Source organism: Staurois parvus, unplaced genomic scaffold (assembly GCF_062004578.1).
Source record: "Staurois parvus isolate SC_StPar_1 unplaced genomic scaffold, SC_StPar_1.0 ptg000720l, whole genome shotgun sequence".
In the NCBI taxonomy this organism is placed as follows: domain Eukaryota; kingdom Metazoa; phylum Chordata; class Amphibia; order Anura; family Ranidae; genus Staurois; species Staurois parvus.
The window spans coordinates 988546-1014714 of record NW_028318516.1 but is presented as its reverse complement, the minus strand read 5'-3'; the positions used below and the strand labels follow the sequence as shown (position 1 = coordinate 1014714).

The following is a 26169-nucleotide window of genomic DNA, read 5'->3' as shown; positions in this document are numbered from 1 at the left end:
AAGGTACAACGTATGTAGGAGGATTTGTTTCATCTCTGTGTATCACCTGAGGCCAGTCATTGCACTGGATATATGGAAAGTTTATAACCACACCGCTGCCTCCCATCTCCTGAGACTGCACTCAGTGACTTGGGTCTGATACTATACAGACATATCCCTCCACCCGGCACAGCCAGCAGACAACAGAGCAAGGAACCCTGGGAGAAATGTTCTGTCAGAGATCTTGGACATGTCTATGTCCACAGACATCTATGGTGAAAATTAACATATTTCTGCCAGCTGAACCCCAGAACCTCCATAAATCCAGTCTAGAGACATAAATTGTGTCTGCAGCACAGAGAAGGAAGATTATCCGAGAGAAATCCAGGAATACAGGACGGGGAACACAGCTCAGGAAAGTGACCAGGGGATTACAGGCTGATATCACCCAGTCCCCGCCCTACTCTGGACCAATCAGTGAGCAGTATGGGTGGAGGAATGGATTTAGTGTTCATGACCCACCTGTGCTGATCTCTGTAGGAGTGTCCTCCTCTATAAATGTCCCCGTTATTCCATCCTCCTCCATAGACTGCTGATCATCCCTCACATACGCCTCTTCTTCTTCTGCTTTCACCTCAACTTTTATATACATCAGATCTTCACCCTAAACCAAGAGAATGAGAGAAAATATCATCTGTAAAACATGAGCTTCAATATTGTGGCATCACATAAAAAATCCACACATTATGTCCACAAGTCCATGTTCTAGAAGCTCCGTCCCTCTAAAGTGTCTTCTTATCGGTGATGGGAAGGGTGGGGGGTGATGTGTCCTTCTAAATACTCCCACTCCTCCATGGAGAAATAGACAGTGACACCCTGACACCTTATAGGAACCTGACACACACAATGATACAGTCACCATCCAGACACATCCCTTGTCTGTTACTGGAGAATGTCCCAGAATTCCCGGCACCGCTCACCTCTCCTGTCAGCAGCTCCATCATCTTCTTGGTGACTTCTAGAATCTTCTGCATGTTGTGTCTCTCAGGGTTTAGGGAGTCACATGGAGGCACTGTGATGGTCATATGATCACCTGACTTCAGAAGAGCAAATCTCTGTATTGAGGAACCAATAGGAATATCATGTTAGACTCCCAGAATCCTCCTCACCTCTCCGGTCAGGTCAGTGTTTTTATTAATAGAGATCAGAGTGATGTCATGTGACCTCCCAGAATCCTCCTCACCTCTCCGGTCAGGTCTGTGTTTTATTAATAGAGATAAGAGTGATGTCATGTGACCTCCCAGAATCCTCCTCATCTCTCCGGTCAGGTCAGTGTTTTTATTAATAGAGATGAGAGTGATGTCATGTGACCTCCCAGAATCCTCCTCACCTCTCCGGTCAGCAGGTAGATGATCTCCAGGGTGAGGTTTAGTATCTTCTCAGTCATGTGACTCCGGTCCTCCTCCATCCTCATTGGTGCCATCATGTGATCTATACAGGTCTCCTTGTAGACGGATAACTTTGGGAAATGAAAGTAAGAATGATTTGGATGGTATTGGTCACACAATAATAGGATGTGGATGTGAGGGGGGAATAGGAGGGTTGATGGACATTTAAGAACTACCACCCCCATGGGAAGATGCTTATTTGGGACTGTTTAGTATTTGCTACATTTTGGAGGTCCCAGGACCCTCTTGACCTGCAGGATCAGAAATCCCCTTTAATCTGTTGGGTTTGTTTGGTCTCTGAACTGGTTTTGATGAGTTTTAGATCTGCAGACAAGGAATGATAAATACGATCCTTCCTATGACTTGTTTGCTCTGAGGCAGTGCTGTGAGGTCAATGTCGGCTCATCATGAGGTCCAGGAAGGGGAACTTGCTGACTATTGGCTGGAGTTGCTGGATAATCAGGACAATTGGCAGAACTCTGGCTGCAAGGCTCCAATCTCCAGCAGGCTGCTGACTGACAGGAGTGATGTCACTGTCACTCTCTGCAGTAAGAGAAGGGATTGGATGGGATAGCAGGAAGATGGTGCTGGTGGAGTAGAGAGCTGTGAGGGAGGAGTCTGTTCTCTTCCCTCCAATGACAGCGCAGCGTAGGTAGGAGGATGGCAGGGGGTACGATCTTGTTTTTTTTTTATTGCCAAGTATACTGTAGTACACAGAACATTGTACAGAGTGGTGGTGGGTTCCTGGGGCTCTGAATTCCAGCACCGGCACTGCCAGAGCCTATGTCATGGGAGGTATTGGAGTGTCTCCTGAAGATGTTCAGCACTGATCCCTGACTACCTTTTAGTTGATAATTCACCAACAGACCTCCTCTAAGAACGAGTTCCCACCAAGGGGTGAAGGACTTCCCTTCTTCATTCCACGTGGTATCTTGGAAAATGTTATTTGACCAGTGAGATAAGAAGGTGAAGGTTTCTTTCCTTTCCTGGTAGGAGTTTTGTAAGGAGGTCTGGAAAGTAAGTGCAGGTGGGAGGACAATCAGAGACCAAGAGCCCCCCTCCCTACCTCAGAGTCCCCCTGAGCCCAACAACCTTCTCTTCCCTCAGGGACATGCTACATGCCAACTCCATCCACCCAAATTTCATCATCTACTCTACACCCTCAGGGGTCCCAAAGTCTCTCATCCTCAGTACCCCCTTGGAGGCCCCTCAACTCCCCTTCATCCCTCACACCCCTCATTTTTTTCCTCCAACACCAATGATTGAATATATTTTTCATGGCAGGCTGGGGAATGTTTTCTTCCTGGTAGAGAAGAAAAATCAGTCCGGGCACACATCTGATAAAATCACCTTTATTTGGACATATTCAAACCAGACCCTCTACAATGTACAAAAGAGGGAACATAGCACTTCAGTGGTGATTACTCTTCATTCATTTGGAATGTATTCTTCCTCCTGAGCAGCAATGTAAGGGGCTCTATGCTCCATACTCCTGACCCCGGCACTCCATCATTGTGTTGGCTGCATAGTGTAATGATTGCCCATTGGCTGCCTGTGTAGTGTCATCATTGCCCTTTGTAGGCCATGTATGGTCAGGATGGTCCTTGTCTTGTCTATTTATTGTCAGTGCTGTTTGTTTAGAGGACCATATTACTAGAATTTATCTCCACAATGAGGAGAATGTTCCGGCCCCGGAAGTGGGGGAATGTTCTGCCCCTGAAGGGGTTCATCTGGGTTCCCACACTATATATGTGTGTATCATCATCTGCTGGAGATAAAAGACGTCACAGTGACTATGGAGGAAGAGGACAGACATGACTATGGAGGAAGAGGATGGACATGACTATGGAGGAAGAGGATGGACGTGACTATGGAGGAACAGGACGGACGTGACTATGGAGGAAGAGGACAGACATAATGGGAGGGGGATTACTGGGTGTAAATATGAAATAACATCTTATTACCTCCTCTGCTGCCACTTCCACCAACGTCTCCTCTTATTTCTGCAACATGTAACTTCCTGTCTTTATTGCAGATCACTTCCTGTCTGTACCTGACATCACTTCCTGTCTGTACCTGACATCACTTGACAAAATGTCTCATAATAACAATTCCTGTATAATATATACCTTACAGGTCTACCACAGAAGATCAGAAGAACAGAAGAAAAAATAAATCTAGATCATTTGCAGCCAACTGTTTAATAAAGATATTTTATTACATAAATAAAAGTCTTAAAGACACGGAATACAAGTTAGAAAAAAAGGTAAAGGTGAAACAGATCCCTCCGAAATGTATCTTTTTGTTGAAGAAAATGCAAAACTACATCCTAAAGTATAAAAATAAATATCAATCCACTGATAATGAAGATGTTAGACATAAATGACAAGGATGTAATGGTCACAGAGGAATGGTGGTGGAGATCTCTCAAAGTAAGAACACTTCCTTGAATGGTTCTATAAATAAAGAATGAATCCTGGAGGGAATAAAGCTGTAAAGCAATAAATAATATATAAACTGGGCCATCCACTTCATCCATAAAGACATTGTGATTGAAGATCTTCTAGATCACATAGAAGGAGGACTCATCCATGATTTCATACATTTGTTTGGAAGGATAGAACAATCCTCAGAAGGGAACATGTAGGATGACAGGAAAGGCTCCTGACTGGTGAGATCCTCCAAACATAATGATGACATCCATGAACTGGAGCGAGCTCGTTGGGGTGATAAAGCCAATCTGGAAACACTGTGTAGACATTCTCCAAGAATGCAGCATGCTCCAGGTGTGGATAAATACCTCAAGAGGGTTTGGCCTGTTATTTATCATAGTAGAAATGTCCACACATGGACTTCCACAGGGACTCCTGAGACTACATATAGAACCTGTGTCCCCAGGTGGATTTAGTCTGTAATTAATAATGCACAAATGTCCATATATATGGATTTCTACAGGGACCACTGATACCATCTATGCATGGCTTGGATAGCACCCAGATTACTAGGAGCCCATAAAGCAGATGACCATAAAAATATATAAAAGTCCACTCACTGTCATGGAGCTTCAGATCAAAGGACCTTTGATCCAGGTAAGAACCAAAGTGTATCCATCATGGAGAGATATAGAGAGCACCATCATAGGATAAGATGGGAAAAGACTGACATGTGACTGGTTTGGTTGGTATCCCAAAAGGACAAACAAACTGGAACATGGGAGCCAATAAACACCAGATGCTAGTGCCCAAAGAGTGTACTTTACATTAAATATACAAAACACCCCAAAGCCACCCAATATCAACACAAATACAGAGGTACCATTCTCCATATTCTGGATAGTCAAATCCAAAAGTGTAATGGTCCTAGCATGGTAGGTATACGTGGATTTCAGATTGAACTAATTTTATCTCAATAAATCTACAAACCTCTCATCTTCCTGAGGTTCACCATGCCAGAGAATGAGGACATCATCGATGTACCTGAACCAACCGGCGATGTTGCTCAGGTACCCTGACAAGGCCTCATCCCCAAGCACTGATGTCTCCCATTCTTCAACATAAAGATTAGTGTAGGCCGGTACACATATTTTTCCCCATTGTAGTGCCTTGTGCTTGGCAATAACATTTATATCCAACAGGAATGGATTATTTTCCAACAAAAACTTGAGTAACCCGAGAACAAAATGTCTATGTGCAAAATGATTCTAGGTCTGCTGCTGAGTGATTTTCTATAACATTTAAATCCTTCTTATGAGGGATAGAGGAATATGTCACGGTTCCCCCTCGCTCTCCCTCATCTTCCTCCCTCCTCCTGTCACGGCTTCCCCCTCGATCCCTTTCATCCTCCCCCCTCCCTTCCCCTTACAGGTTCCAAGGTCTGGCACAAGCCTACATCAAAGGCTGTGCAGGATGTCAGGAACTGCCCCCTGTGGTGTGGTTAGCACCTCTCCCTGGTGATGCCACAGAGGAGTCTGACACCCCGCTGTGCCTGCATGTGGATTCTTCACGTGCAGGCCACTGGATTGTCTCTGCATGCCCTCCTCCTTGTCCTGGTGGGCGCAGCGTGGCCCCAAGGCTTCCCATGCTCTGCGCCCACCAGAGACAAAGGCCGTGCTCCCTGGGCATGGCCGGAGTGAGGGTAGCTCACCTCATTGCCCCGGCAACCCGGCATAGGGCTGGCCTTTGCTGGGGCAACCAGGAAGCGTCCTGCTCCGGGATAAGAGAACAGGAGCAGGACCCAGGTGGTTGTTGGTCCCCTGCTCAGAGAGAGAACAGCTGTGTGAGGTCTGAGCCAAGGCCAGACCACACAGCCCAAACCCCACTGCGTGCTCTGCTGATCGTTGTGTCCCTGGGGGTTACCCCTGCCTGCTGTCGCTGTGTGCCTAGAAGTTACCCCTGCCTGCTGCTTCTGAGTGCCTGAGGAGTTACCCCTGCCTGCTGCTGCTGTGTGCCTGAGGAGTTACCCCTGTCTGCTGCTGCTGTGTGCCTGAGGAGTTACCCTGTCTGCTGCTGCTGAGTGCCTGAGCAGTTACCCCTGCCTGCTGCTGCTGTGTGCCTGAGGAGTTACCCCTGCCTGCTGTCGCTGTGTGCCTAGAAGTTACCCCTGCCTGCTGCTTCTGAGTGCCTGAGGAGTTACCCCTGCCTGCTGCTGCTGTGTGCCTGAGGAGTTACCCCTGTCTGCTGCTGCTGTGTGCCTGAGGAGTTACCCTGTCTGCTGCTGCTGAGTGCCTGAGGAGTTACCCCTGCCTGCTGCTGCTGTGTGCCTGAGGAGTTACCCCTGCCTGCTGCTGCTGTGTGCCTGAGGAGTTACCCCTGCCTGCTGCTGCTGAGTGCCTGAGGAGTTACCCCTGCCTGCTGCTGCTGAGTGCCTGAGGAGTTACCCCTGCCTGCTGACCGCTGTGTGCCTGAGGAGTTACCCCTGTCTGCTGCTGCTGAGTGCCTGAGCAGTTACCCCTGCCTGCTGCTGCTGAGTGCCTGAGGAGTTACCACTGCCTGCTGCCACTGTGTGCCTGAGGAGTTACCCCTGCCTGCTGACCGCTGTGTGCCTGAGGAGTTACCACTGCCTGCTGACCGCTGTGTGCCTGAGGAGTTACCCCTGTCTGCTGCTGCTGAGTGCCTGAGGAGTTACCCCTGCCTGCTGACCGCTGTGTGCCTGAGGAGTTACCCCTGCCTGCTGCCACTGTGTGCCTGAGGAGTTACCCCTGTCTGCTGCTGCTGAGTGCCTGAGGAGTTACCACTGCCTGCTGACCGCTGTGTCTCTGGGGAGTTACTCCTGCCTGCTTTGCTGATCGCTGTGTGCCCAGGAAGTTACCCCTGCCTGCTGACCGCTGTGCCTGAGAAGTTACCCCTGCCTGCTGACCGCTATGCCTGAGAAGTTACCCCTGCCTGCTGACCACTGTGTCTCTATGAAGGTACCCCTGCCTGCTGCCGCTGTGTGCCTGAGGAGTTACCCCTGCCTAAAACCGTGAGTGTTCATATTTCCCCCGCCTGGACTGCCCCATTGAATCTCTATATTGCCCTGTCTGGACTGCCCCATTGAATGCTGATATTTTCCTTGCCTGGACTGCCCCATTGAATCTCCATATTGCTTTTGTCTGGACTGCCCCATTGAATGCCCATTTTTTTCCCTGCCTGGACTGCCCCATTGAATGCCCTATTCTCCCTGCCTGGACAGCCTCATTGAATCTCCCTATTGCCCTTGTCTGGACTGCCCCATTGTACGCCCACATTCTACCTGCCTGGACTACCCCATTGAGCACTTGGATTATTACTTCCTCGGACTGTCCTATTGCATGCCTGGATTATCATAGCTACCTGGACTGCCCAACTGATTGCTCGGGCCCTCGCTACCCAAATCACCCTATCGTGGGCCGGATTATTGCTGTTCTGACTCCTCCCCTTCTTCTCCCCTTTTTTGGATACCCGGATGCTACCTTATTACCTTGAGTGTCTTTCAATAAATTTTGTGTGTTTATCATCCTCCGTGTGCGTTCTGTCCTGCCTACGCTTCCATTACAGGTTGCTGGTCTGTCCATTACTATTACAAGCATTTTCCCTGTTGTTTCCATTACATTTTCTCCTTGGGAAGTCTCGGGGAAACCTCGAATCCTTAAATTGCATCTTCTATCCCCGTTCTCCTGATTTTGCAGTTTATATAGCAGATTTCTCTGTTCTTTTCTCATTTCCGTCATCTGTCTCTCTAAATTTATTATGGCTTGGGCATGTTTATCCAATTCTTCCTCCGTCTCTTCTACCCTCTTCAATACCTGCCCCAAATCTTTGTGCTGTTTCGCCATCTCCTGTTTTATTGACTTTTCTAACCCTTTAAACATTTCTGCAATGTCTGTTTTAGTGGGTAATTGAGAGTTCTTTTTTGTTCTTCTATGTTCTCCAAATCCGCTGTTTTTCCTGTATCTCCTTTCCTCTATATCCTGACTAACGTTGGTCATGTCCAGGACAATCTAGAGCATTCTCCAGTGCTTCCATCTCTGTTCTTCCACTTATTCCTTGCTGTCTCTCGGGGGTCTGTTTCTCTTGTTGGGGTATATATTTTGAATTGAGTTTGTCTGGGAGGCCTTTGGCCCTCCTCCTTTTATCCCTTTATTTTTCATACTGTTGACATTTTTTTTCCTTTTCTCCTTTCTCTCCCCTCCTATAGACCTCTGTTAGTATCCAGTCCCCTTTTGGGTCCTATCGATTTTACTTTATCCTCCTTCCCCTTCTTTTTCATGATCCCCGGGGTTCTGTCCCCTGGGTGCCTCCCCCCCTCAGACTTACTTCACAGTTCCAATCAATTATAATAAGTTATTTCATTTAAATTTTCCTTTTTCATTTCATTTCAGTCACCATCCTGATCTCTTCTTCCTCCACACCAGGTGATTCAGTCTTTAGATGGGTCTTCTCCTGAATGAGTGAGATGTCTGCTTCCCTGGCTGTTGGTACAGCTTTCAAGGGGGGGCTCCTTCAGTGCCCCTACAGGGGACCCAACAGCTCCAGCCTGATGGTATCAAGGAGGGGGGTGGTAAGGAGAGGGGAGAGAGGTCCGCCATTTCCTGCACTCCTTCACACCAGCCAGCTTCTCCCAGCTCTCAGGACTCCTTTGCAGTGAGTCATGTGACCGCTCGGCATCCACGCTGGATCTCTGCTCTCCTCCTCCTCCAGCCTCAGCCGCGCTCTCACTCTCCGTCACCAGCCGGCCAGCCCACCTTGCTCTCCTCCACAGGTGACCATTCCTGATCCCAGGTAGGTCACGGCAGCTGCTCCTAGGGGATTTCCTCCTGTGCTCTAGTGGGACATTGGAGACGCCTGGTGCTGGGAGATCTCACATTGATCTGCTGCTTGGCACCATGTTCAGGCTCATCCTCTGCAAACTAGTTTCCTTCATTTATTGATAAACACCATAAGACCAATAAAGTGGGTGTAAAGTGGAAGCAGTGGATGTGCAGAGAATAGGATTTGGAGCCCCGAGCTCTTTATCTCTGAATGTCTCCACATATTTGTAGTGTATTTGTGATGATTTCTGTGCACACACAATAGGACAGCGCTGTGACACATAATGCTCTTCTAGATGACAGGGAATCCTTCCCTTTGTTACAGCAGCAGTCCGCTAGAAGGTTTTTGTAGGTTTGGAGTTGTTACACATAGCGCGGGTTTTATCCATTTATAGTGATGACATCATTGCCCAAATCTGGGGGTCACCAGCCATTTCCACCCTTTACTCCCAGCTGGGGGGGCTTTGTATCCATATACCAGATGTTCTACAGGACTAAATCTGCAATCAATGTTACTGCAAAATCAAAGGGGCCAAAACCCCTCCCCCGAGGAGTCATATATTTCTGTCCCCCTTGGTGGGAGTGGAGGTGACCCCTCTATAAGGATCTACAGTCCATACACACCCAGCACAAGGCCGGGGTCACACTACCAGACGCTTCTCGGGGCTGCAGTTCCTCTGAGCTCCACAAGGTGGGGATCTCACTTCTACCCAGACAGGAAGTCTCTATGGAAGACAGACAGGAAGTGATGTCAGGTACAGACAGGAAGTGATGTCAGGTACAGACAGAAAGTTCCAGGGGAGAGGTGAATCAGGAGGAAGCAGAGAGTCCACATTCCTGGATCTGGCGGCAGAGGAGGTAATACGTAGATGAACCCCTTTAGGGGGATGAGTTGATAATATATCTTGCTCCCAAAGCTGGCTTACATGGTTTAGAAGGACACAAGGACCTCTACAAGGACGTCATGATGGACAATCAGCCGCCCCTCACATCACCGGGTAAGAGGAGACTTTATTGTAAAGGAGAGAGCAGTACGGAGGATCCACCTAGATCCCCCATCATCTGATAAACACATAGAAACAATGGATTCAGTCAGTGTGTGTGTTTCCTACAGATGGATCCAGTCATGGGAACCCACCAGAGAGATGTCCCCGTCCTCTGTATTCCCGGGATTCCACACAGGAAGGTCACACCATCCCTCACCATCATCAGGTAGATGATGACAATTATTGGTAGTTGTGATTTATACACAGCATGTTTGTTACAATGAATGTTTTATTATATCTTTCAGAGTGGAATCCTCGGGGATGATAATATTGATGTTAAAGAAGAGTATAAAGAGGAGGATGAGGAGTATGGAGTGATGGAGGAGTTTTCAGAAGGACACAAGGATATGATGGAGCCACCTAATACCAGGAACCCACCAGAGAGATGTCCCCATCCTCTGTATTCCCGGGATTCCACACAGGAAGGTCACACCATCCCTCACTATTACAAGGTTGGTGAGATGGAGCATCTGATGGACTTGTAGAGATGATGTGTGGATATTTTATGTGATGTCACAATAATAATATATTGTCTTATTTTATTTTCTTCTCTTGATTTAGGGTGAAGATCTGATAAATATAGAATTTGAGGTGAAAGCAGAAGAAGAAGAGGCGTATGTGAGGGATGATCAGCAGTCTATGGAGGAGGATGGAATAACGGGGACATTTATAGAGGAGGACACTCCTACAGAGATCAGCACAGGTGGGTCATGAACACTAAATCCATTCCTCCACCCATACTGCTCACTGATTGGTCCAGAGTAGGGCGGGGACTGGGTGATATCAGCCTGTAATCCCCTGGTCACTTTCCTGAGCTGTGTTCCCCGTCCTGTATTCCTGGATTTCTCTCGGATAATCTTCCTTCTCTGTGCTGCAGACACAATTTATGTCTCTAGACTGGATTTATGGAGGTTTTGGGGTTCAGCTGGCAGCAAAATGTTGATCTCCTTCATAGGAATTCTATGACCTAGGTACCTGGGGAATGTACCTGAGGTCTTCTACCCCATATCCTGGATTTAAAAGGCTCTGTGATAGAGCAATTCTCCCAGAATTACTTTGTGTTCTGCTGGCTGTGCCGGGTGGAGGGATATGTCTGTATAGTCTCAGACCCAAGTCACTGAGTGCAGTCTCAGGAGCTGGGAAGAAGCGGTGTGGGATCTCTGCAACTTGTCTACAGTAAACATGTAAACTGCCACTGATTACTAATACCAATATTATGAGTCCTGACATACTATATAATTTATAATGCACATTACATACTCCTGACCCCTGCACTATATACTCTATGTTGTACATTACATCCTCCTGACCCCTGCACTATATACTCTATGTTGTACATTACATACTCCTGACCCCTGCACTATATACTCTATGTTGTACATTACATACTCCTGACCCCTGCACTATATACTCTATGTTGTACATTACATCCTCCTGACCCCTGCACTATATACTCTATGTTGTACATTACACACTCCTGACCCCTGCACTATATACTCTATGTTATACATTGCATACTCCTGACCCCTGCACTATATACTCTATGTTGTACATTACATACTCCTGACCCCTGCACTATATACTCTATGTTATACATTACATACTCCTGACCCCTGCACTATACACTCTATGTTGTACATTATATACTCCTGACCCCCGCACAATATACTCTATGTTGTACATTACATACTCCTGACCCCTGCACTATATACTCTATGTTGTACATTACATACCCCTGACCCCTGCACTATATAGTTTATGTTGTACATTATACAGGTGAAACTCAAAAATTAGAATATTGTGCAAAAGTTCATTGATTTCAGTGCAGCAACTTAAAAGGTGAAACTAATATATGAGACTCATTACATGTAAAGCAAGATAGTTCAAGCCGTGATTTGTCATCATTGTGATGATTATGGCTTACAGCTCATGAAAACCCCAAATCCACAATCTCAGAAAATGAGAATATTGTGAAAAGGTGGAATATTCTCGGCTCAAAGTGTCCCACTCTAATCAGCTCATTCAGCCATAACACCTGCAAAGGGTTCCTGAGCCTTTAAATGGCCTCTCAGTCTGGTTCAGTAGGAATCACAATCATGGGAAAGACTGCTGACCTGACACCATCACTGACACCCTCCATAAGGAGGGAAAGCCTCAAAAGGTCATTGCAGAAGAAGTTGGATGTTCCCAAAGTGCTGTATCAAAGCACATTAATAGAAAGTTATGTGGAAGGGAAAAGTGTGGAAGAAAAAGGTGCACAAGCAGCAGGGATGACCGCAGGCTGGAGAAGATTGTCAGGCAAAGGCCAATCAAAAGTGTTGGGGACTTTCACAAGGAGTGGACTGAGGCTGGAGTCAGTGCATCAAGAGACACCACACACAGACAGATCTTGGACATGGGCTTCAGATGTCGTATTCCTCTTGTCAAGCCGCTCCTGAACAACAAACAACATCAGAAGCGTCTTACCTGGACTAAAGAAAAACAGACCTGGTCTGTTGCTCAGTGGTCCAAAGTCCTCTTTTCTGATGAGAGCAACTTTTGCATCTCATTTGGAAACCAAGGACTCCGAGTATGGAGGAAGAATGGAGAGGCCCAAGGACCCCGAGTATGGAGGAAGAATGGAGAGGCCCAAAGGACCCCGAGTATGGAGGAAGAATGGAGAGGCCCAAGGAGCCCGAGTATGGAGGAAGAATGGAGAGGCCCAAGGACCCCGAGTATGGAGGAAGAATGGAGAGGCCCAAGGACCCCGAGTATGGAGGAAGAATGGAGAGGCCCAAGGACCCCGAGTATGGAGGAAGAATGGAGAGGCATACACTGCAAGATGCTTAAAGTCCAGTGTGAAGTTTCCACAGTCTGTGTTGATTTGGGGAGCCATGTCATCTGCTGGTGTTGGTCCACTGTGCTTCATTAAGTCCGGGGTCAACGCAGCCGTCTACCAGGAGAGTTTAGTTTTACCTGTATACTCCTGACCCCTGCACTCTATACTCTATGTTGTACATTACATCCTCCTGACCCCTGCACTATATACTCTATGTTGTACATTACATCCTCCTGACCCCTGCACTATATACTCTATGTTGTACATTACATACTCCTGACCCCTGCACTATATACTCTATGTTGTACATTACATCCTCCTGACCCCTGCACTATATACTCTATGTTGTACATTACATAGTCCTGACCCCTGCACTATATACTCTATGTTGTACATTACATCCTCCTGACCCCTGCACTATATACTCTATGTTGTACATTACATACTCCTGACCCCTGCACTATATACGCTATGTTGTACATTACATACTCCTGACCCCTGCACTATATACTCTATGTTGTACATTATATACTCCTGACCCCTGCACTATATACTCTATATTGTACATTACATCATTCTGATACTATATAGTCCTATCTGTTGTATCTTATACAATATATTGTACATTCCATAGTCCTGACTTCTTCTCTCCACCCTCCACCCTCTGCTACAGTATCTCCCAGACGTGAGTCCCCCCCTCACATTTGTGTCAATATTTGATTCTATCTTTTCATGTGACAACACTGAAGAAATGACACTTTGCTACAATGTGACGTAGTCAGTGTACAGCTTGTATAACATGTAAATTTGCTGTCCCCTCAAAATAACTCAACACTCCGCCATGAATGTCTAAACCGCTGGCAACAAAAGTGTGCCCACTCCTAGGTAAAAATGTCCAAATTGGGCCGAAAGTGTAAATATTTTGTGCCATTATTTTCCAGCACTGCCTTAACCCTCTTGGGCATGGAGGTCACCAGTCCTCTTCCACAGCTCCATGATGATATCATGGAGCTGGTGGATGTTAGAGACCTTGCGCTCCTCCACCTTCCATTTGAGGATGCCCCACAGATGCTCAATAGGGTTCAGGTCTGGAGACATGCTTGGCCAGTCCATCACCTTTACCCTCAGCTTCTTTAGCAAGGCAGTGGTGGTCCTGGAGGTGTGTTTGAGGTTGTTATAATGTTGGAATACTGCCCTGCAGTCCAGACTCTGAAGGGAGGGGATCATGCTCTGCTTCAGTATGTCACAGTACATGTTGGCATTCATGGTTCCCTCAATGAACTGTAGCCCCCCAGTGCCGGAAGCACTCATGCAGTCCCAGACCATGACACTCCCACCACCATGCTTGACTGTAGACAAGTCTTTGTACTCCTCACCTGGTTGCCACCACACATGCTTGGCACCATCTGAACCCAATCAGTTGATCTTGGTGTCATCAGACCACATGACGTGGTTCCAGCAATCCATGTCCTTAGTCTGCTTGTCTTCACCAAACTGTTTGCAGGCTTCCTTGTGCATCATCTTTAGAAGAGGCTTCTTTCTGGGATGACAGCCATGCAGACCAATTTGATGCAATGTGCAGTGTAAGGTTTGAGCACTGAAAGGCTGACTCCCCCACCCACCCCTTCACCCTCTGCAGCAATGCTGGCAGCACTCATACGTCTATTTCCCAAAGACAACCTCTGGATATGACGCTGAACACATGCACTCAGCTTCTTTGGTCAACCATGGTGAAGCCTGTTCTGAGTGGAACCTGTCCTGTTAAACCGCGGTATGGTCTTGGTCACCGTGCTGCAGCTCAGTTTCAGGGTCTTGGCAATCTTCTTATAGCCTCGGCCATCTTTATGTAGAGCAATAATTCTTTTTTTCAGATACTCAGAGAGTTCTTAGCCATGAGGTGCCATGTTGAACTTCCAGTGACCAGTATGAGAGAGTGAGAGCGATAACAACAAATTTAACACACCTGCCCAAGAGGGTTAAGGCAGTGCTGGAAAATAATGGTGGCTACGCAAAATATTGACACTTTCGGCACAATTTGGACATTTTTAGTTAGGAGTGGGCACACTTTTGTTGCCAGTGGATTAGATATTAATGGCGGTGTGTTGAGTTATTTTGAGGGGACAGCAAATTTACATGTTATACAAGCTGTACACTGACTACGTCATATTGTAGCAAAGTGTCATTTCTTCAGTGTTGTCACATGGAAAGAGAAGATGGCGATGAGTGATAGAGGGGGTGGGGACCCTCGTCCTATAATCCCCTCATCACTGTCCCTCCTATAAAAGACAGTTCTGGTTTTTTCCTCACTCTCTGACTAAGGTCCATGAATAAAGAAATGACCTGGTAGGAGATCAGAGGAGCCATTTCCTAGTTTCCTTGAGGGTGGAATTTTAAGCTCCTCAGAGACCAAGCTGCCTGATGTGGGCGGAGTCCTGGTTTGGGGGAACCAATCAGCTCCTGTCTAGTAATCCTCTTTGTCTTTGTATTTTAGTCCATGGCCGGGAGATGAGGAAAACCTCCGAGGATTGTCTCACTTTGGCTCCAGACTGGAAAGTAGAAGATGAGGACATCACACAGTATAGTCCAGGAGAAAACCCGGCTCCCTCCAATGTCCATCCGGCCCCACCCAGTGTAGAAGGACCATCGGATTCCTCGTATCCTGAGGAACCTCAGACTGTGCGGGACCGGGCCGGCCTTCCAACAGGGAAGAGGTTTTCCTGTACTGAGTGTGGGAAGGGTTTCTGTTTTAAATCACATCTTAACATGCACAAAAGATCTCACACAGGTGAGAAGCCATTTTCCTGTCCTGAGTGCGGGAAATGTTTTCATTGAAGACCAATCTTCAAATACATCAGAGATCTCACACAGGAGAGAAGCCATATACCTGTCCTGAGTGCGGGAAATGTTTTTCTGGTAAGTCCAATTTTTACAGACATCAGAGATCTCACACAGGAGAGAAGCCATATACCTGTCCTGAGTGCGGGAAATGTTTTTCATTAAAGACCAATCTTCAAATCCATCAGAGGTCTCACACAGGGGAGAAGCCATATTCCTGTCCTGAGTGCAAGAAATGCTTTTCACAGAAGTCTGATCTTTACACACATCAGAGATCTCACACGGGGGAGAAGCCTTACTCTTGTCTTGAATGTGAAAAATGTTTTTCAGAGAAGTCCAGTCTTCACAAACATTGGAGATCTCACACAGGAGAGAAGCCGTATGCCTGTCCTGAATGTGGGAATAGTTTTTCAAGAAAGTCCAATCTTTACACACATCAGAGATCTCACACAGGAGAGAAGCCGTATTCCTGTCCTGAGTGCGGGAAATGTTTTTCAAGGAAATCACATCTTTACAATCATCAGAGGTCTCACATGGGAGAGAAGCCACTTTCCTGTCTTGGATGAGGGAAATGTTCCTCACTGAAGTCCTGTCTTCCTGTACATCAGGGATCCCACACAACCCTGGAGGTGTATTAGTGCCTTGAGTGCAGGAAATGTCTTCTAGATGAATGTTGCTGGACATCCCAGCTCTCATGTGGGGAAGAAGCACACCCTGATATACACCTCAGATATACTCCATGGCTGATCTTCATCATGGAAGGAACAGTCCATAAGGAGATAAGTGTGGGACCGGGCTGGCCATTTTTCAGTGTAATCTTTCACAAATTCTTAGAGGTCTATATTTATAAAATGAGTGGAATAAATATGAAATGTGTTTGCTTAGCCATGAGACATATTGTCCATATTTGATTTCATATAGTGGTTTCCTATGACCATCTAGTGCAGGGCTGTCAGACTCTGTCACTGTGGGCACACCAAAATTGTTGGTCATTGATAACAGTAGAAAAATAAAAATGGAGCCATTGCCTTTCATTGGCTGAGTACATTTTGTGGTGGGAGATTTCATAACTATTTAGAGATCTATTTAAAAAATCTTAGTTGAATGAATGTGACGATCCTTCCCCCAGCTGTGATGAGTTTTGGCCATTGTTAGGATAGATCGGTTTTGTGCCGGCACCCTCCGTCCAATCACGCCGGATACAAAGTACTCTGGGAATAATGCAATTCAGACACTGAGGTGTGAAACGCAGAATTCAAAGTCTTTATTGTTTGAGGTGAAATCCAGAGATAACAATGGAAACCCACGAGTAAAGAACTCACTGGAAGAGAAGTCCTCAAGAGAACAGAGCTGCGGCTTGAAACACAATTTGTATTGAAATTGACATGACAACAATAGAAAGCTGACAATGCCCTCCACCCAGCACAATAAAATCATGACAACGTTGCCATACAGAGAAACCCCCACCTGGACACCCGGGTCCACGCTACACTTACAGCACTAAGATTGGCCAATATAATGAGGGACTGTGAAACCCAAAGAGGGTCATTCCACATCAAACATAGAAATCAAGGGAGATCAAGAATAATAAAAAAAAAATGGAAGTAGAGTAATCACGGACGTCAGTGGAGCCAAATGTAGATTGTGGCAGGATCAAAAAACAATAAAACAGACTCAGGCAGTCCTTGTGTAGGTGTATATGAATCCCGGTATATCCATAGAAGGCAGTCCAGAACACTCACATGTGTGAAAGATAATTGTAAGGATAGGAATACAGCCCGTTGTTCCTATAAACCAAATAGATGGACCCCCAATAGAGGGAAATGATAAAACAACCGGAAGCAGTATATAGAAATGGGGAGACAAACGGTTATCATTTATTAGACCATATGGATCAATCCCTTGATGGTTGTTGAGGCCATAGATGCATGACAGACCCATATACTTCCCATAGAGGACAGTCCACTAAATCATCCTTGATTGGAGATGTAAATGTCCATAATCTCAGTATGTATGATTGGCAGTATACAGGATACAATAAATGGGGGGTGAGCTGTTGTACAGATGTGTAATGAATCGCTTTCCCGCCATAAGGATAAATACATCCAATAAGTAACTCAACCAAGCAATTTGCTATTGTGGGGAATTTTCCCAATATATTGATGCCTTACTGTGAAAACAATGTCTGTTCAGCCAACCATATACCGACATCTATGGTGATCCTGACTTGCTGCAACATGAGAGCTGCAGGAGCATGCCATGTGGTTGTCCAGGGACGGAGAGTCTGTCAGATGGTCCGGTGTGGTCAGAGTGTAGAGCCGCCAAGGAGGACTGGATGGCGAGGAAGTGAGCGTTACAACGCTGTGATGTCAATGCATTTTGCCCATTGAATCACGTGAGCTTATTCAGGATGTAGCGGCCATATTGTTGAAGACATTTATAGGGGACACAGTCGTCACACAGGAAAAATGGCCACTACAGAAAAGTCATTCCAGCAATGCAAAAATGCTACAAATCATCATATAATTAAAACAAAAAGAGGGGATTCAAATATACATAACGGGGCAAACATTCCCATACAGAGGGGCAACTAGAACCCCATATAAAGTACAGTATGTGCCATAGTGAGCCAGAGTAACCCAATGGCCAAACAGGAAAGAGATAGGATTAGTCAGCATATATAACCGATTGTTAACAAATGGGAATTATAGCAGTGAGTAGGGGGCAAAAAGGACAGTTATGGGTCAAGAAAGACCTGTAAACTGAATTCAGTATTTAAGCCACTAGGTGCTGGGATCCAATTTTAAAGAGCCATTCCTTCTCCTTACGTAAAGGAATTGTATCAAAGTCACCCCTACAATTGGGCAAATTGAGTGCATAAATGGCCTTCACACGCAAACCGGCAGGAGATGAATTGTGGAATTTAGCAAAATGTTCAGCTGCAGGAGTTTGATCGTGTTTATTACAAATGCGTCCTAAATGTTCACCTACAGGAGTTTGATCATGTTTACTACAAATGCGTCCTAAATGTTCACCTACAGGAGTTCGATCGTGTTTACTACAAATGCGTCCTAAATGTTCACCTACAGGAGTTCGATTGTGTTTATTACAAATGCATCCTAAATGTTCACCTACAGGAGTTTGATCACGTTTATTACAAATGCATCCTAAATGTTCACCTACAGGAGTTTGATCACGTTTATTACAAATGCGTCCTAAATGTTCACCTACAGGAGTTCGATCGTGTTTATTACAAATGCATCCTAAATGTTCACCTACAGGAGTTCGATCGTGTTTATTACAAATGCATCCTAAATGTTCACCTACAGGAGTTCGATCGTGTTTATTACAAATGCATCCTAAATGTTCACCTACAGGAGTTCGATTGTGTTTATTACAAATGCATCCTAAATGTTCACCTACAGGAGTTCGATTGTGTTTATTACAAATGCATCCTAAATGTTCACCTACAGGAGTTCGATCGTGTTTATTACAAATGCATCCTAAATGTTCACCTACAGGAGTTCGATCATGTTTATTACAAATGCGTCCTAAATGTTCACCTACAGGAGTTCGATCATGTTTATTACAAATGCGTCCTAAATGTTCACCTACAGGAGTTTGATCATGTTTATTACAAATGCATCCTAAATGTTCACCTACAGGAGTTCGATTGTGTTTATTACAAATGCTTCCTAAATGTTCACCCATACGTACACGTGATTGCCGTTTTGTTTTTCCAATATATATTTTGTCACAAGGACACTGGAGCATGTATTTCACACGTGTGGTGGCACAATTCATGAATTGTTTGCTATGAAAAACTCTCTGTTGACAGCAGTAAATCTGTCTTTTCGGTCAACATACCTGCATATAATACATCATCCACAGGGATACATTCCGATGAGTGGAGCTAAATCTGTTAGCCAATTGTTTGTTGGTGTGAATTCAGATTTAACTAGATTGTCCCTCAGGTTCATTGCTCGCTTAGTGACCATAAGGGGTCTAGGGCCTACAATCAGATAATTCAGGGGACTGAGTAAGGATGTGCCAATGCTTAGTAAGAACTTCCCGTACCGCCTCCCACTGGATCCCAAACCGGGTAATAATATGCACAGAAGACAGATCATGAGAGACAGAATTGTCAGTACATGTATGTAATAACTTCCCGCTTACATTTAGAGGCTTTCACTTTGGATTGTCTAAGAGTACTATGTTGATACCCCCTTTCCTGAAATCTGTTACAGAGGCCATCTGCTTCTTGTTCATAGTCGTCACCACAGGTACAATTTCTGCAAATACACAGACATTGTCCAGTGGGGATCCCCCGGATCAGAGAATGTGGATGGGGGCTAGAGGTGAGGAGCAAGGAATTGACAGCTGTAGATTTCCTATACATTTTAATATGGAGGGCATCACCCTCAATCCATACTGACAGATCAAGGAACGAGGTTCCCTATAGTTAAAGGTATAGGTGAGTTTGATATTATGATTGTTATTATTGAGTTCAGACAAAAACGCATGAAGCGTCGACTCAGTGCCTTCCCATAGCATGAGGACATCATCGATGTACAGGGGGGTGAATAAACAATTTGTTCCTCCCGCCAGCCAACGTGCAAGCACGCATACGCAGGTGTCCAGGGGGCTCCCATTGAGGTCCCAAGAATTTGATGGTATGATGTACCTAGAAATTGTAAAATGTTTTGATTTAAGGCAAACTCTAGCAGTTCAATAAGGAATTCATTCTGAGCTCCCATCATTGGGTAGCTTTTATCTAGGAAATTGGCTAAAGCTCCAATCCCCCAATCATAGGGGGTAGAGGTATAGAGAGACTCTACATCAATACCCACCAAAAGTGTACCTGGCTGTACCTGAATCTGAGCAATCTTTGACAGTACATCTCATGTGTCCTGAACATATGAAGGAAGTGCCATCACCATATCCTTAATAAGGACATCAATGTATTTTCCAATTCACTCAGAAAGGTCTACCTGAGGTCACTATAGGAAGGAAGACAGGAAGGAACTGGTTCCAACCTGTATATTACCCCTATATTACAGGATAGGGATCAGGAGGCTATGGACAATCTCATTTCATTGATGGAGGATGTAACCTCCGAGTCCTATACTGATCCTTGCAATTTAGGGTTAAGACAGGCTTGTCTACCTATAAAATCTACTAAAATGCCCCAGATCCGGAAAAATCGATGGCTGGGAGTATTCCTTGATCTGGTTCATCATGACTTGGCACAGCTTGATTGGAGACCAAGTGGTGTTGATAACTTTCACAGCGTGAGAGACAGGTACTCAGGGAACTTAAGGAAGCACCCAACCTTGTGACAAAACAGGTAATGTGGTGTTCATGTCTACGGATGATTATGAATGTGAGATCAAAAGGCAGCTTCAAGATACTTCTACATACAGTAAACTAGAGAGGAATCCTTTTCCCAGGGTAGTCTCGCTCCTTAATCATGAACTATCCCTGGCATGTGAGGTGGGCCTTATCACCAAGAAGGAATACAGTTATCTACATGTGGAGGATTATAACATCCCCACTATCTACATTATCCCCAAGGTACATAAGAGGTTGGTTTTTCCATCAGGGAGGCCCATCATCTCAGCCATTAAAGGACCCTTGGAGTGAATTGGAAAATACATTGATGCCCTTATTAAGGATTATTAATAATAAAGTAATTATTTCTAAGGTCTCTGGGTTTCCTAAAGATCAAGCTCGGCTTCTGTGGAAGTGAGTGACCCAGGGCAGGAACATTTTTGAGAATGTTCCAACTTTTGGAAAGAATCTGTTTGATGGCCCAGGATCTATTATTAAATCTCGTACAGAACCGTTCTGAATCTCGTACCTTAGATGTATCCTAGCTCCCAGTAGGATACTCAAGACTACGAGCCTCCATAAATCTGTTCCAGGCCCATGGTCTGGTCTCTTTGACCAAAAAGGGAATTATAGATGTGGTGTCTCCAACTGTGGCACCTGCGAGATCACTTGGGATCATTAAATGTAGTACTTCTTTTGTTGTGTATGGACTTTTGTGCCCATGCGGCTTACTCTATACAGGCTGTACTTCCTGTCCTTTGAGAATTCACATCAGTGAAATACAAGCAGTATCAAAAATGGTAAAGACCAATACTCTGTCCCCCATCATTTTAAAGACGTCCCCCAAGGTAGTTACTGTGGTATCAGAGTCTTTGGGGTGGAGGCCATACCGAAAGATCTGGACAATGGCAGGAGACACCAAAGACTCTGCAGGAGAGAAAACACTTGGATTTTTACACTACATACTTTATCCCCAAAAGGTTTGAACGATGATCTTGAAACTCATGCCTTGATCTAGTCCCTATGAAAAGTCTGTTTTAAACAGGAGTTACATCACATGAAATCTACCCATTCTTTTCATGAATAATTTATCTCCAGCCCAATGTCTTTTCTTATTTCTTTATTCATTTATCCCCAAAATTCATAGAGGCCTGGAAGGTTCTCGGTTTTTGGTCTTTTATTCATTTTTATCATTCATCATTTATTATGATTCATCATATATTATTATTTAATTAATTATTATTATGGTCTTCCTGTTTTATTTTTGTATTTACCAGTGTTGTGGTCCATCAATTGTTAGTTAATCATTTATTTATTTTATTTTTTAAGTTATTTGCATCATTTCCCCCCTTTTTTTCCCTGCTCTTTGGATCATAATCCATAAACTCTTCCATCTAGTGCAAGGTGGGCACTGTGCCCCTCCATCCCTCCTTGTGTTGTGTGATGGAGGTGTTGGTTCCTGGGCTCTCCATCCCGCAAGTGACGACGCAGTGAGCAGTAGACTGTGGCTGTGTGCAGCCGCCCTCCGTCTGTTCGGATTTACATATGGGCGGTTTCAGCGGCTTCTCGGTTGCACCTCCTGTGATATGCCCTCCAGTGACAAGTAAAGATGGCGGCTGCAACGCATTGAGCAGGCACCCATTAGTGGTTACATACCGGCGTGCATTCCACCGCCATCTGAGCAGCCTCTGCTGTTGATTGATTGTTTGAAGTTCCTCTCTCCACTGCCGTTGTTACAATTCTGACACATCGAACACAATACTTCCTCATAATATTCCTCTAAACCTGTCTGATCACTTGGAAAGAGTTCTAAAGAGTTGTTGAAGCATTTTAAGAGCTCTAATAACATGGATTTAATGCAAATCACTCAGCAAAAGATCGATATGCTCTAATCACAATGTACAGGTAAAGCTGAATCATGGATTTATTACTATTTGTATTCATACTTTTATTATTCATTTCAGTGATCAACATCATTATTTTATAGCAGTCATGTACTGGGCATTATATATTATATATACATGTTTTATATATATATACACACACATATACAGTATACACAGTTGTGCTCAAAAGTTTGCATACCCTGGCAGAAATCGTGACATTTTGGTATTGATACAGAAAATATGACTGATCTGCCAAAAAACTGTCTTTTATTTAGGGAAGTGATCATATGAAGCCATTTATAATCATATAGTTCTTTGGCTCTTTTTAAAGCATAATGATAACAGAAATCACCCAAATGGCTCGGATCAGAAGTCCCCACCCCCGGATTAGAAGTTTCCCTCCCCCTTGGAATGTTGGGCCTTGGTACAGACACACAAGGTGACACACACGGGTTACAATGGCAATTAGAGACTAAAATCCACATCTGTGGCTTTTTAATTTGCAAATAGTGTCAGTGTATAAATAGTCAATGAGTTTATTAGCTCTCACGTGGAAGCACTGAGCAAGCTAGATACTAAGCCATGGGGAGCAGAAAAGAACTGTCAAAAGTCCTGCGTAACAAGGTAATGGATCTTTATAAAGATGGAAAAGGACATAAAAAGATGTCCAAAGCCTTGAATATGCCAGTCATCACTTCCACTAAGAAGTAGAAAATTCAGGTACCTCTTGATACCAAGCCAAGGTCAGGTAGACCAAGAAAGATTGCAGCCACAACTGCCAGAAGAATTGTTCGGGATACAAAGGGAAACCCACAGGCAACCTCAAGAAAATGGGTCTCCGAGTGTGTCCTCCTGAGAAGCTGTCTGTGATGGAGGTGAGGGCTGCTGCAGTGGTGGGCTGCTGTGTGTTGTGGCTTTCTGCACCGGTGCCATCTTGGCTGGAGGAGTTCACTGCAGAAGAGGGGACTGGCGGTCTGACTGAGGCTGCTGTGTGGGCTTCTTTTTCACCATTAGCACCGACTGTACATCTTGTGTTCCCCCAGCTAGTGCTGCTGTTTCCAGGACCCCTCCTCTGCCCCACTTGCTTCATTTATCTCAGATGGTGGAGGACGTGCAGAACGCGGTCAACACATAACCTGTCCCGGCCCAGCGCATGCGCACTGCAGGTTCAAAGACATTTTCTAGCAAAAATACTGGATGTTACATGGAAACAAAGTGTCAGAAATGGCTTGGGGGGGTCAATGTCCTATTCCTGATCTGTGCCGGCTGTCCCATGTCCTGGTATGAAGACGTCTCCTGTTATTTATTTATATATTATAGGTACATATATAGCGCCCTCAATTTACACAGCACTTTATATATATATTGTACATTCACATCAGTCCCTAACCCTCAAGGGGCGTACAATCTAAGGTCCCTAACCCTCAAGGGGCGTACAATCTAAGGTCCCTAACCCTCAAGGGGCGTACAATCTAAGGTCCCTAACCCTCAAGGGGCGTACAATCTAAGGTCCCTAACCGTCAAGGGGCGTACAATCTAAGGTCCCTAACCCTCAAGGGGCGTACAATCTAAGGTCCCTAACCCTCAAGGGGCGTACAATCTAAAGTTCTCTCTGTATCACTTCCTTTGTGTGAGATCCCCGGTGATCCTGCCAGTCCCTCTGCTTCCCTGTCACTATCGTAGTCAGTTCTCCATCCATGCTGAAAACAAAGCCTGCTCTCCTTCAATGATAAGACTTGTCCTGACACCCCCCTGCTCAGCCAGCCATTCACTGGGAAGACCAGTAAACAGAAGACAATTGTGCTGTTGTTTCTCCTTCCCATATACAGCTGAGAACAGAGGGAATGTTATAACTTATAAAAAGGGGAAAATGTATTTCTAATGTTTTTCTATCTATACACAAACGCTTTGCCTTTCTTTTTATGTTTACCAGAACTGGTTGTATTACAAGGTGAAGATTTACATACAGATCACCTTCTATCCTTCCATGTCTACTGTAGTCAGAAGTGTATTAGTATGAATCCATGCCTGAAGAAGGAGAGTAAGGGGTCTGCTGATAGAAATTCATTGGACGAATGTGACACAAATTCATGGAGCCCTTACAGATTCTGGCTGTAATGTAACACATTGATTTCCTATGACCGTCAGCTCCATCTAGTGACCATAATGAGGTATTATTCATGAAATACCTCAATCAGTAAAAGTAGTGCAATACTGCATTATGGCCACTAGATGGAGCCAAGAAAATTAGAGTATGAAATAAAATATGGCCAATGTTCATCCCAGCTGGGCGAATGCCGGTCACATTCATTCAGCTCATTCTTTTTTTAAACCAACCTCCAAGTGTTTGTGAAATCTCCCACCACAAAATGTACTCAGCCAATGACAGGTCAGGACATTTTTATTCTCCTCATGATATGTATGGCCAACCTGGTCCCACACTTCATCCATGTCTTTGGGGACCTCTGATCTCCTTATGGACTGTTTCTTCCATGATGAAGATCAGCCATGGAGAATATCTGAGGTGTATATCAGGGTGTGCTTCTTCCCCACATGAGAGCTGGGATGTCCAGCAACATTCATCTAGAAGACATTTCCTGCACTCAAGGCACTAATACACTTCCAGGGTTGTGTGGGATCCCTGATGTACAGGAAGACAGGACTTCAGTGAGGAACATTTCCCTCAGGACAGGAAAGTGGCTTCTCCCTCGTGTGACATCTCTGATGGTTGTAAAGACTGGACCTTCGTGAAAAACATTTCCCGCACTCAGGACAGGAATATGGCTTCTCTCCTGTGTGGGATCTGTGATGTGTGTAAAGATGGGACTTGTGTGGAAAACATTTCCCACACTCAGGGCAGGAAAACGGCTTCTCTCCCGTGTGAGATCTCTGATGTGTGTCAAGATTGGACTTCTGTGAAAAACATTTCCCACACTCAGCACAGGAATATGGCTTCTCCCCCGTATGAGATCTCTGATGTCTGTAAAGATCAGACTTCTGTAGAAAACATTTCTCACACTCAAGACAGGAATATATTTTCCCACCTGTGTGGGATCCCTGATGTCTGTAAAGATTGGACTTCACTGAAAAACATTTCCCGCACTCAAGACAGGAATATGGCTTCTCCCCTGTGTGAGATCTTTTATGCTCATTAAGTTTGGATTTAGAATGGAACCTCTTCCCACACTCAGGACAGGAGAAGCTCTTCCCTGTTGGAAGGCCGGCCCGGTCCCGCACAGTCTGAGGTTCCTCAGGATACGAGGAATCCGATGGTCCATCTACACTGGGTGGTGCCGGATGGACATTGGAGGGAGCCGGGTTTTCTCCTGGACTATACTGTGTGATGTCCTCATCTTCTACTTTCCAGTCTGGAGACAAAGTGAGACAATCCTCGGAGGTTTTCCTCATCTCCCGGCCATGGACTAAAATACAAAGACAAAGAGGATTACTAGACAGGAGCTGATTGGTTCCCCCAAACCAGGACTCCGCCCACATCAGGCAGCTTGGTCTCTGAGGAGCTTACAATTCCACCCTCAAGGGAACTAGGAAATGGCTCCTC

General features: G+C 45.2%; 1 pseudogene; it reads left to right on the top strand.

The window, feature by feature from the left end:
* Positions 1 to 15338: 15338 nt before the first annotated feature.
* Positions 15339 to 26169, top strand: part of LOC149445468 (uncharacterized) — a 29991-nt pseudogene continuing 19160 nt past the window's right edge.